This window comes from Passer domesticus, chromosome 11 (assembly GCF_036417665.1).
Source record: "Passer domesticus isolate bPasDom1 chromosome 11, bPasDom1.hap1, whole genome shotgun sequence".
NCBI classification, from domain to species: Eukaryota; Metazoa; Chordata; class Aves; order Passeriformes; family Passeridae; genus Passer; species Passer domesticus.
Window position 1 is genome coordinate 7326167 of NC_087484.1, and position 12718 is coordinate 7338884.

At 43.0% G+C, this 12718-nt stretch overlaps 1 protein-coding gene across 12 annotated transcripts in view; it reads left to right on the top strand.

Moving 5' to 3' along the window:
• Positions 1-12020, top strand: part of SOX2 (SRY-box transcription factor 2) — a 36805-nt gene extending 24785 nt beyond the window's left edge. For 3 of the 12 annotated variants that reach the window (XR_010346139.1, XM_064385375.1, XM_064385364.1), the window contains 4 exons: positions 19-4648; positions 5632-5719; positions 9552-9731; positions 10862-12020. The gene's annotated coding sequence lies outside the window, so the exon portion shown is untranslated. Of the gene's footprint in view, positions 1-18; positions 4649-5631; positions 9732-10861 lie in introns of all 12 variants that reach the window. The other 9 variants (XM_064385365.1, XM_064385367.1, XM_064385368.1 and 6 more) reach the window with 9 other exon arrangements.
• Positions 12021-12718: the final 698 nt, after the last annotated feature.

Sequence of the window (12718 nt, forward strand, 5' to 3'; positions counted from 1 at the left end):
TTTTTTTTTTTTTTTCAGTAAGAAGGATAAGCTTGGAGTGCCCAGTCACCGTGGTAACTGCCAGAAAAATTCTCCTGAAGTTTGAAGAGGTCAGCTAACGGGGTCAACAACTCTGGCCTCTCTCTGAGCTGGGCCTGGCAGGCTCCATCCTGCGGTTGGGGTGTTAACGCAGGCTGAGCCCTGGGAGGTGGACCATTCCAGCTCTGATATAAATTTTTTGAGTCAGTTCACGGCCTGGACTCTCCAGGTGGCCTCCAAAATCGATTGTGACCTTGTGACCCTGTCTAACGGAGGCATAGCATCCAACCTAAGTAAGGATTTAGCCAGGAACGACAGCTTTCCACTGAGTGTTATTGGGGACAGTACAAACAGTTTGGGAAGCAAGGAGGTAGGTATGAGGAGTAGAGGTCATTAAAAGCATATTAAAAAACAATTTTAAAAATCCTTTTTAGTTGAAAGTTTTTATTTGCAGTAGCCATTCCTTAAATAAACCCTTCTGGCAACTATTTTTTACTTCCATAATAGCATTGTATCAAGTGCTTCAATGCATTAATATACGAAAAATTGGCACTTTGCATATTCCAAGCAAAACTAATATTTTATCTACCTCTGGATTTTGAACTTGTAAATGAAGCTGGCTGACGTGTTAATCTAGATGCCTGTGAAGTGTTTTTTTTCCTTAATATCATACAAACTAGGAGACTGCTTATTAAAGTAGACTATTTACTTTAGGTAATAATTTCCATAATATGTGCATTCTTTTTAGATTCAAAAGTCTCTTAATCCCTGTAATCTATTTTTAAACTGGGAAATTAGGTAACATAAAAAATGGTGTGAAATGAAAGTGTGAGAGTTTCAGAGTTTTCCTTTACTGGTTTGCAGTACAAGTAGAAAAGCTACAAAACTGATTATGTATTTTTATAGGAAAAAAACTGATCATGCTAAGATGGTATTCATAGAGAACATGATATTTTTTCCTTTAAGATTTTAAGCAGCAAACTCTGTGGGGAAGGGAGGGGCTGTTGCAGAGTTCTGATTTTGTTATTGAATCTAGAAACTTGCCCTTCTGAGCAAGTGGATTTGCTCTTGTGTTTTATCCCCACTGCTGCAGAACCTCGTGCATTGCTCCCATGAGTAATTGGTAGTTGTCAGATGAGTAAGTGGAACTACACTGAGGAGCAAAGTCCAGTTTCCAGCTGGAAAGTGCTATCAGACTTTAAGTGACTTTAAAACTGCTCTGATGGAAGAAAATAGCTTTAATATTTGTTTCCAGTCTTAGAAAAATTGTGCAGTGAGACCCGTGCCCAAACACTTCTTGTGCTTGGCAGGGCCTGGCTCTGACAATTTTCTTCCCAGCCCCTTCCCCGTTGAGCAGTTCCCCCAAGGCTGGAGGAGCTGCACAGAGACAGGGCCAGAAAATACATTTCAGGAAGAGCATCTGAGCTGTGCTGAACATCATTGTACTGCTGAGAAGTCCCACAGGTTGCAACAGCAATAATATATAACTTTTACTTGCTTACTCTGCAGAAAGCCCCCCAAAATCCATGGATTTTTGGCCAAGGTTCTGCCCTATAGGGTCATCATAATCTGCTCCACTGGGAGTAGGTTTGAAGACCAGGAGTAAGAAATGGGGCTGAATTTTGCCATAAAATAATTTAAGGCCCACACCTGCACATTCAGATATCCATGGTGACACTATTTAATTCTGCCCTGAATACTAATAATAGTTGGCTTTTGGTGGTCGTTTTTAACAGACCTCTGCTGAAAAGAATTTATTCCCATTAAGAAGCATGTTGATTCAGGGTTTCTGTGATTGAGTTTGAGAAGATGTAACTTACAGCCCTTGGTGAGGATCAGAATATTTGCTTGTTTTTCAGAAAAAAAAAAAATTAAAAATAGAACTGGATGGTGAATCTTCAATATTTTTAAAAGCATCTGTGTAATTTTTAGCATTTAAAAAAAATATGTACTTACATCTGCTTTATATTGTCATCACACAAGGACCAAGTTCTACCGAGAGGGGATCACTTCTGGAAACAGGTAGAACTATTCCACTGGAACTTTTGGACCAGAATTGCCCCAAATTTGCTCTAAAGCCTCCAGCTTGGAATGAGGAATTGTTGGCAGAGGCAGCAACAAGGAGATCTCAAGTGTTTTAACTTGCTGCAAATCCTTTAGCATTGACTTCTGTAGATCCTATTGAATCTATAATCACGTGCAAATCTATAAATATTACTTGTAAGAGGTCCTGGTCTTTTCACATTATTCAGTTCATGCACACCCATTTGGAGTGCCTAGAGGTGCCTATGTTAGCAGCAGCTGCAGTGGACAATTCTTCTTCCCCATCAGTGCAGTGAAGTGCTCACACAGCTTCATTTGACTTTTTGGAAAACTCCCTGAAGTGCAGACTCTTTGAGTTTCACCAGAGGGATGTGTGTGAATGGGCTTTGTGCTGTGCCAGAGACAAACCAGCAGAACCACCAAAGCCTGTGGTGGTTCCCAGCCCCTGTCCTATGGACACTGATAACCCCTGAGGCCTTTGAAAGTTCACTGTGGCTGGTCTGTGGAATGGTATTAAATAGTAATGTCCATAGTCTTCAATTTCAATTTTTAATAGTAGAGTATGTGGCAGTCTGCAAGAGAATCTGAGGTCTGAGGGTAATCTGCTACCTGAAAGCTCAGAGGATGTTTGCTGTAAAGGAGTAAGTCCCAGGCCATGGGCCATGAGGTGTTGGCAGGTATTTTGTTAATGTTTTCAAATGAAATGTACGCCCAGTTAAATGAATGCTAACAAACAAGACTACAAAAACCCCACTTCAAAATAAAACAAAGAAAAGAAAAGTGATAAATGGACACTGAAACCTCAGCCTAGTTTGTGTTTGTTTGTGTCCAAAGGCAGTGCTCTGCAGAGACAGAAAAGCTCAGCTTTAGAGAGCAGCACGTTGCCATGGCCTGGATCAGGGCTGGCAAAGGTCTCTGGGTTCTGGAGGAAGCAGGGAGGGCAGATGAGCACTGGGACTTACAGGTGTGCTGGCTAAAGGTCCTAAACAATTGCTGAGCTTCCGTCTGCTTTTACTTCTTCCTCACTGCCCTGAGAGTGTGTGGCTGGTGTCCAGAGGAAAAGTCAAAATAATTCTGATGCTTTTTCCTATTCTGGGTGGACTAATTCAGAGAAAGCACTTAAGGCAGCCTTTGTGGAAGGGTTACAATATAGGTTGATACTTTAGGAACTATAGGAAGTTCTTAATCCTTCCCTGCCTACGGGGCTGTCATTTATAGACCCGCTATTGTCTCATCTTTTATAAGGATGTTTCCTTACATTAAGGTTCCAAGAGCAACCAGACTTTGCCATTGTTCCCAGCTATTTCTGTTTGTGGCTTAATGCACATCTAGTATTCTGTTTATGCTTTCACTGCTCTCCTACGCAGCAGACTGTACCTACACACCAGCTTAGGTGACATCACTCTCAAAGCATTCATTTCAGTGTTTCTTTTTTTTTCTCCTGATTTGTCTGTGCATCTTGGTTTTGCATTAGCCTAGTTTATTATAGATAACATGATAAAGTACATGGAACTTTATGCATTTAGTTGTCATTTCATCTTCATTTCTTGTTTGATAGACTTGCTTATAAAAAAAGGTTTTAGGTATTTTTTAATAACAAAAAAACTCCCTCTTACTACTTAAGAAGAATGAATTCAGTCATGAGCACAAAAAAATTGAAGCATTGATAATTTTGAATGTATAAAATTTAGCTTGATGTTAATGGTGGTTTAATTACTGCATTTTTTTAATGGCTATTCATAAAGACATCCATTGTTTTCTGCTTTGATTTATGTCCAGACTAGCCCCCTTTAGAACCTCATTTCTGGCAATCTCAGCAACACGTGAGGGCCTGGCAGCTTGTGCAGACATTGCCATCTTCCCTCACTGCTCCTTCTCCTGAGCTGTTCCACCAGCTCCACAGCCTGCCATTCCTCAGGAGCCCTTAATGATGCCTGTCCTCCATCGTCTGCTCCATGGCCCTTCCAGAACCAGGTGTTTTTGTCAAAATTTTCAAACCAATTTAGAAACAGCTACTGAAATAAAGGCAGGTGATGTGGTGGTGGGGTGACATGGTGTCACTGCTTCCTGTCCTGCAAGGGAGGATTACAGAACTTCTCCAGAGCTCAGCTCTATGGCCATGCAATGAGAATTATACAAACAACACCTTTGCAAAGTGCTTATACGTCTGAAAAATTTGATGCAAATTAAAAGCTGCCTAGGTTTTGTCAAACCTAACTCAACCCAGCACTTCCACTTCTCCATTGCTCTGTCAGCTGCTCAAGATTTGACAATAAACCTTTTAGAGTTTTTGCATTACACCTTGCAAAATGTGACATTTGGGCTTTTAAATTACCCTTATGTTATAACATACATAGCAGAACTAATATATCCTTTTTCCACATGCATCCTCACTTTGCTGAAAAAAAATCCCAACGCTGAACAAACTACAAACAGCCTGATGATGCAGGGTGAGGAGTGCCCAGCAACCTCTGTGTGCTCAGGACACAGCTTTATCCTGACCTTCAGTGGGACGGTGCACATGGGAATGTGGGATCTATTCCTCCCCAAGCCCCAGTGATGCCTTGCTTTGCAGTTCCTCTCGCTGGTGAGTCGCTCTTGTAATTTCCAGTTATGTAACCCATCTCATTTTGTGAATATGTGAATTTAACAGCTGTCAGTGTCAGCAGCGCCTGGGAGGGGTGTGTATCTTTTTTTTTTTTTTTTTTTTGGCAAGCTGGCATTACTCATCAGTCTCATGGTAGTTTTGTTTGAAAAATGCTTGTGTTAGAAAAAGTGGATTTATCAGCTCAGCACTGTATGGTGCTAGCATGCAGCTCAACAAAAGACAAGTGCTCATTTCAGTAACGCTTGCAGCATTTCATGGGGCCCCCAAATAGGCTGAACAAGGCTTCTCTGGCAACTAACCCCAAGTACAGTGGGAAACTATTAAAGTGGCAGTGTCACTGCTTGGAAAAGGGATTTGGTTTTCTTCCATCTTTTATTGCTGCAGGTTTTATTTATTTTTTTTTTTTTTTAATTAAAGACTATGAACTGCATTAGGAATTTCCCTGAATATTGGAGAAAAAAAAGAAGCCTTACTGAAAATTTGTGGTCCTAGAAGTGATTTTTTTTCTCTCATGGTTTCCTGGAAGGTAGATCAAACTGTCAGTCTGCCCTTCCCAAAGTGGATCTGTTTTATGAGGAAAAATAAGATACTTGCAGCTATTTCAAGTAATACTACAAAGTCAGTGGTGCTGCAGCCTTTCAGGAAGAACTAATTCTCTGTTCAAATCAGTTTATTTTCAGAATGATTTGCTGCACTTACACTTTCTTTTGTAGCTGCTCTTCTAGAATGCAAATACAACCTGGAGAGTTTTCTGTATTTAACTGAATGAGTCAGGTGGTTGAAATCATGTTTTAAAACCATCATTACATACTGCAAATGTGTCAAAGCCTTTGTTCACATTTATTTAAAACAAATGTATTTTTCAGTATTTATTTATTCTCTCAGTTTACACTTCACACAGATGGTAAAGATAAACCAGTGGGTTTAATTTTTGCTGAAAAAATTGCCTTTTACATTTTTAGATTCTCATATCCTGGCAAGATGCTACAAACCCCACGTGACAAAGATCAGAGGGAAATGTTTGAAGAAAGCTCTGTCGTTAGCTGTGCTGTAAGTTTTATAAAAGGTTCAATTTCATAAAATGCAAATTCTGGACTAATTGTTCCTCTGCAAGCCTTAATGGTCTCTGAGCTGCATAGTTAATCTACTACCTGCCTCTACTCACACAGCCAACAGGATTTAGAGCTGGGTAAAACACGCCTTCACACATCAGTTACATCTATTTTAACTTTTCTTTTGACAAGTTCTACTGATTGTTTACTGTAGCTTGCATCCAGACAAATGGATTTGGACTTGCACACGCCTAAAGCTGCACAACAGACAAGCACAGCCCCCTGGGGACACCCACCCACAAAAACGTTTCTGTGGGTTCAGCTCCCGTGCGTGGGTGAGCTCCAGATGCTGCCATGGCGGGGGGGAGGAATGGGTGGATGGGATTCCTGACTCATCCTCTGTTCCCCCTTGGAGAGAGGTGGCTGCAGGGAGCTGTCTGCTTTCTGCAGGGACAGAGGGCTGTGGTTATCAGCTCCTCAGAGCTGCAGAGGCCAGAAACATGAATGCACTGCAGCATTGTTGTGCCTGCACATGCACCATGCACCCTTGCAGTGTCCTGCAGCCACCTCTGGACACCAGGAGCTCACTGTGGTCAGCCCTCTGGCTTTCCAACCCAGGTGAAGACAACACTGAGGCAGCAGGTCAGAAACTGTATTCAGCTTGGTACTCAGAAAACCAGGAACTTGCTGCAGTGTTTCTGTGGTGTGGGCAAATCAGAGGCCCTGGGCCTTTAGTCAGACCAGGCACAGGTCAGGGACTGAAATATTTGTCCCACACCTACCGCAGCAAAGTTGTGGTTGTTGACTTGAGTGACAGGGGAGTAGAGGACTGGGATGTCTCAGCCCAAAGTCCCTTAAGGCTTGGCTTCATGGGTGAGATCTTGAACACAGCCAGAGCCAACGACATTAAAGGCTTTATAAAAGCAACAGTGCCAGTTTAAAATCAACCTCCCACATTACCAGCAGCCCCAGCAGGTGTAACGTGATCCAGGTAGCCCAAGCCAGTGAGTAAACAAACTGCTGCTTTCTGAATGAGCTGCACCAGAGAAATGCTTCTAACTGGGATTGCACTGGCTATTTGCACTGAGCTGTGCAAATGAACAGGCTCCTATGATTAATTCTGTGAAAATGAGTGGGCTCCTATGATTCTAACTCTTATTCTACACAAGTTTTTCCCTCTTCACCAAAATTAAGTAGGGAAAAAGTTGCAGGGAAAAATTTCCCTGATAAGGCTGGAAAGTTTAGTGGTATTTGGCCTGATCTAGCTGCTTGAACTTCAGTGGGGTCTGTTGCTGGGTTTCCTTAAGCTAATGAAAACAATCCTGCTGCTTCCAAACTGCCAAGTCAGTCAGAGGAATTTAATATTGTCACTAAAGAAGCTGCTTTGCTGCTCTTCTGTTGGGTTCCCTGTTCCATTTCCAGTAAGCAGCATTAACTTAGGGACTTTATACTTTTCTATAACATTGTCCATTTTTTTCTCCTTCACCTCCAGCTCTTAAACCTTCATAGAGCCTTGCTGTGTAGAGCAGCTGAACAGAGACTGAATGCACCATTTTTGATCCTCTTGGTGTTACTGCCTGGCTCTGTAACTGGAGAAGTGCATAAAAGCAAAGAAGGTTGATGTGTCCAAGTAGAGCCTGGACCCTGACAAGTCCTGTGGGCTTGGCAGACTCCAAGACTCGCTGTGGAGTCCTTGGGATGTGCAGAGTGAGGGTACACCATACTGAGGACCCAGCAGCCCAGCTCTGCTCCAGCATTTCTGCCTCCCAGTCTGGGTCCCATCCTGCCCCAGAGAGCCTCTCCCCCTCCCCTGCCCACGCTCCACTTATTCATGAGTTATGATAACATATAAGCAGCTTAGAGAATTCTTATCGGAATAAGTTGAACACAATGCAGCATTTAACTCTTAATGACAGCCACCTCTGACTGTGAGTGACATGTTATAAATTATGTTTGAACTGGATTTTTTTTTTCTTCAGAGGCAGATATTCCCTCTGCCACCCAGTCAGCCCTGTAACGTTGCACTTGTGGCCTTAATCCCACTTGGATGTGTGCCCTGCTGCCTCCACTTTCCGTCACTTGGGTACTTTAGTATTCTTGAACAAGTGAACAATCTTTGTTTCTGTACCTTATTAGGCCAAAGACCATAGCAGCGAGTGATGGCATCAGCAGGCCCTGCAGGCAGGATTCTCTGCAGACACAGCCAACCTCCAACAAACCCCTTTTTATCCTCCTGTTTCTAGGAAGAATTATGATGGTGGTGCCCTGCTGTTGATCAGTCAAATCTGTGGTAGGCCTAGAGATAAGTCCTGTAAGTGTGGTGTACTGTAAAACAGCGGCTCCCATTCATTAGTAGCTTGTGTGTAATAAACCACCCAAAGGAGGGGGGTGGGGAGGGAGAGGGACGAGCAGCTGCAGTGTGCAGGAACAAACAACACAACTCATTCTTGGGAGCCAAAACTTTCTAATTTGCTGCTGGGCTGCTGGGAGCACTCAAATTCTTTCTGATAATACGCTCGTGCCCTCGGTGTCTCTCCTGGGGTTTCCCAAGTCCTGCTCTCTCGAGGTCCCTGAGTCTGGGATAGTTTCACTTTGAACCCAAAACACAGAGGGGAGCTGAGTGGGAAGGAGGGGAGCACATCAGTGCCCAGTGTTTGCAGACTCAGCCATAAGAAAGCCGTGGACTCCCAATCATTCTGCTGGGAATGGCTGGTGCATGGATCTGCCTGTGCAGTGGGTAAACAAAGCATCACATGGGCTGCAGAGCAAGCAGAAGGCAGGGGGCAAACCCAGGGCTATCAGGGCATGCACCAGAACAGAGTGTCTGAGATGTGTCACTGACTTACAGCCTGCTGGAATATTTAGGAACCTCTATCTCCCAAGAGGTAAAAACTTCAAACAAACCTCAAATGAGTAATAGCTGAAAAGTTATTTGGCTTAATCTGTTCTAGTTTTTGGATTTTTTTTTTTTCTTTCACAAATTCTGGTAAAGCTTGTAGCCAGATAAATTTAAGAGGAGTCTGCTAAACATAATGTAAGATGTTGCATGTGTTGAGACATCACTAGTTCCTAATATTTGCATAGCTGTGAATACACTGGTGCTTTTGGATCTCAGCCTTGGACCTTCCAACTGCCTGTGGAACAATTCAGACCAGGATGTGAAATTATTGAGTGTTGCACAACTGCTCTCATAGACCAGGCCTTTGTGCTGATGTTTTATTATCACAGGAAAATGAAATTATTTTCAGATAGCTGCTGCTCTGGAGTTGTTCTGTACCCTTGCAGGAGATGACAGTGACTGCTTTTTCCAGGGATGTACCAGGCTGTGATGGTTCCTGGGCTGTCTCCTAACATTTCTATAGACAAGGGCTACTTTAATGGCAAATTCAGGCCTGGGCCAAAATGCAAGCATTCTTTATATAGACAAGGCAAAATCGCAGATTTGGTTTTCCACTCTCCTGGAGAAGATCCATCTCCTTCCTCTCTGGGAGGAGCTGTGCTGTGAGTTTTAAGCTCTGAAATGAGAGGGGCTTCTGCCAGACTGCTGCTTGGTAAAGTTACCCAGTGGGCTGAGATGAAAACAGCCTGAAGAGCATCCACAAAACAGTGTTAATTAAATCTGGGCACAAAAGAGGGGTTTTTTATCTTCTTAAAAGCTCAGGTAGTACAGCTTAGGTAGTTCTCATTGTGGCATTTTGAACAAAGTCAAAATAACTTGACATTTTGGTTTTCCTTCCCCAGGTTTAAGTAAGTTGATAGCTTTATAAGCAAAATTGGCTGCTCACTGGCCATTCCCAGCATAGAGCCTGACTTCTCTCTGCTGTTTCCAGGATTTTCAACTAGAATTGCAACAAGGAGCATTTTATGGGAATCTCTCCATGACTTTTCAAAGAAAATTGCAAAGGTAACACCTCTGGTAATTGCTGCACTGTGTAAGTAGATGAGAGAACCATCAACTGGAAAACTCCAGCACTGGTCAGACTGCCCTGCTCCCCGACAGCACACAGCAGGTACCTACCTGTGGTCCTGTTGTCAGCAGGTTTGAAGTTATAGATGAGACCAGCAAATTGAGTGAATGTTCTGGGTAGCTGTGAAATCGGGGGGTGGAGGGTTGGTTTTTGGTTTTTGGTGGTTTTTTTTTTTTTTGTTTTTTTTTTTTTTTTTGAGGGTTTGAGCCCCATCTCCAGCACAAGCAAAGCCATGTAATCCTTTCTTTTGCAATTAGAGCTGAAAAATAGCCCCAGGCCAGAGCACTTGCACAAGGAGCAATTAGACAAGCTAGACACTGGGAAAAGCTAAAAATAGTAAATAATCTGCCTCCACAAAAATACCTTGAATCATTAGAAAAGGACATTTTATGAATTTCCTGGGAATCATTTAGTACTTTAATGCGCTCCCAGTGTTCTGCCTGGAGGGGCTATATTCCAGCTGCTGTTTGGCAGAGGTAAACATGAGTAACATGACTCTCTTCTTACACTTGAGACATTGAAAAAACCTGAGTAAGTCCTGAGATTTTCATACCTAGCCAATTGAAATTGGGGTAATGAGTGGATTCATATTGAACTGAGAAAAAAATATGCCCTACTGCTCTTTTAAGAGAAAATGTCTAAGAGTTTGGGGGTAAAAATGACTTATTTTTGGTTATTTAATGGCTCAGCCCAGTCTCCTTTGAAAAATAATGTATGAATCTATGATATTCGTCCATTAGCTGAATCCAAACTATTGTAAAAACTCTCCTTTTAGAAAGTATATTATTTGAAAAAAAAGGATGACAGCTGCTGACTTATTTTGCAGCACTCCTGAGCTGGATGAAATGTATAAACAAAAAAAACCCTAATCACAGCTGAATATTTTTAGTCCTTTGTGGGGACTACATATGAGGCTATTTAACTGAGAATGCCTCAAAAAGGATGATTTGACTGTTTCTGGTTAAGCTTCTGATGCAGGCTTTAAAAATGCAACAAAACTCAGACCTGAGGTTTGCGGGCAACAAACCAGAATTAGCTGTTTGCTAATACATGTGAGAAAGGGGCTGCAGGTTGTTACAACATTTTGGAGTTTTTTTTGCTGGTTAACTTATGTAATACTGTTTGAAAAATGTTGTGAGCATTAAATCACATTCTGTTTTCTTTATTTACAGGAGACAATTCAGGAGGAAAAAAACCCCCATGAAATGAAACAGCAAATTGTGAGCATCTGTGTGCACACCCCTGCGTGTCCTGGTACCACTGCTGGCACACTGGCTCCCAGGAGGAGTTTCAGTCACATCACAACTTTCAGTTCCTGTCCCTCTGTTTCTGCGTGGGGTCTGATGTTTATTCCCAGAGCTACTGGTCCCCATCCCAGCACCCCAGCAGGCTCGTGGCAGGGATGTGACACTGGAATTGCAGGAGTTCTTTCCCCACCGCTGACTTGGAGCAGAGATTCTGGCGGCGAGGGGCTGGTGGGGCCGGCCGGGGTCCCGGAGCTCTGCGGGAGCTGGACCCGAGGGATCCGCAGGGATTAACCCGTTCTGTGCTGTGCACCACGCAGGGCTGGCTCAGCCAGCTCTGCCAGGGGTGGCTGCGGCTGGGGAGGGCACTCCGGGCGCTGGAATTGCCGAGATACAGCCCATCCCCCGGCCCGTGTGAAACTGCACAAAGCCTCTCCTAAACGTGAATTTAAAACGCTTTCAAATTGACAGTCTCTTTTTAAATAAAAACATTTATGTTCAGCGAAAGGCATGTTTGCCTCTACAAATAAATGGAATTATGGTTCTAAGACCTGACTTAATCCTGAAGTTCTTAGACTGCACAGTAAGTAGAAAAGAAAGAGGATTGTTTGGAGGAGCAGGGGTTAGCAGGATCAGGCTCCATCTTACATCTTCCTGCTCATTTTCCTTCTGGCATTTAATATACCTTTCTCAGAACTACCACTGGCTGTTTATAACAAAGCCAAAGTAACTTCATGTCTATTTCCTAATTGAAAATAACGAGGGACGGTACACAGTGTGCCCATCCAGCTTTCCTGCTGGAAAAAAATGAAGATTGCTAAACAAACAAAAAATGCTCTTCCTCCAAATGTATTCTTATGCTAAAGTCATGTCCTTTTGAAATTAATTTCAGGGCTTCTCTCAAATGTGTTGTAATTCTTTGTTCTTTCTCCACACTGTTTTCTTTGTAAAAATGTATTTAAAAATCTGCATGGAGGTTTCAAAGAGTCTGAGAGAAGATATTTACAGAGTAATAATGCCATTTGTGTTTGTTATATTTCTTAAAATGGAATTTCTAATCAGACAACATTAAAATACTTTTGTATTATTTTTTTGTGTGGTTTTATGACATTTTCATATTTCCAGCTCTGATTTTGGTACCTGTGCAGCCAGGCTAATTAGGAAAGCAGGATCATAAGTTTTATTATTACTCCATCCAAGTCAATCTGTTCTAAAACCCCACCTCTGGTTACGGTACTGTCTGAATCCAGTGATTTGGTTTTTATTATTTTTTTTTCTGCTGAAGCCCTGAAGTACCTGTATTCCAAGTTGGGAGATTTCATATTCAGGACAGTAAAAGCTGAAAGAAGCCTGGGCAAGAAGAGAGATTTGTTGAGTAGATGCATTCAAACGAGTTTCTGCCAAAGACTAAAATGAAGACAATGAAATTTATTGTGGCAAACTTTCCTGCGTGGACTGCAGAAGAACATCTACACAGAACTGGGCGTGCAACTCCCTGTCCCCTTGTCCCTCCCAGCACCTTCCTGAGGTTCCCTCTGTCCCACAGAACAAGGAACGGCTTTCTGCCAGCTCAGCAGGGACCTGGCTGGGGCTGCCACCTGCTGCAGGCCCTGGAGAGCCCCGGCCACCTCCAGGGCTGCTGGGCTGACCCAGCTGGTGAGACCCCTCATTGCCATGGAGATTGGGTGGGCAGTGCTGCTCTGCAGAGCCCACATCCTGCCTGGTCCTTCCTGCCCGCTCGCCGAGGGTGGGCTTGGGTACACATCACTTGTTTGAAACAAATTT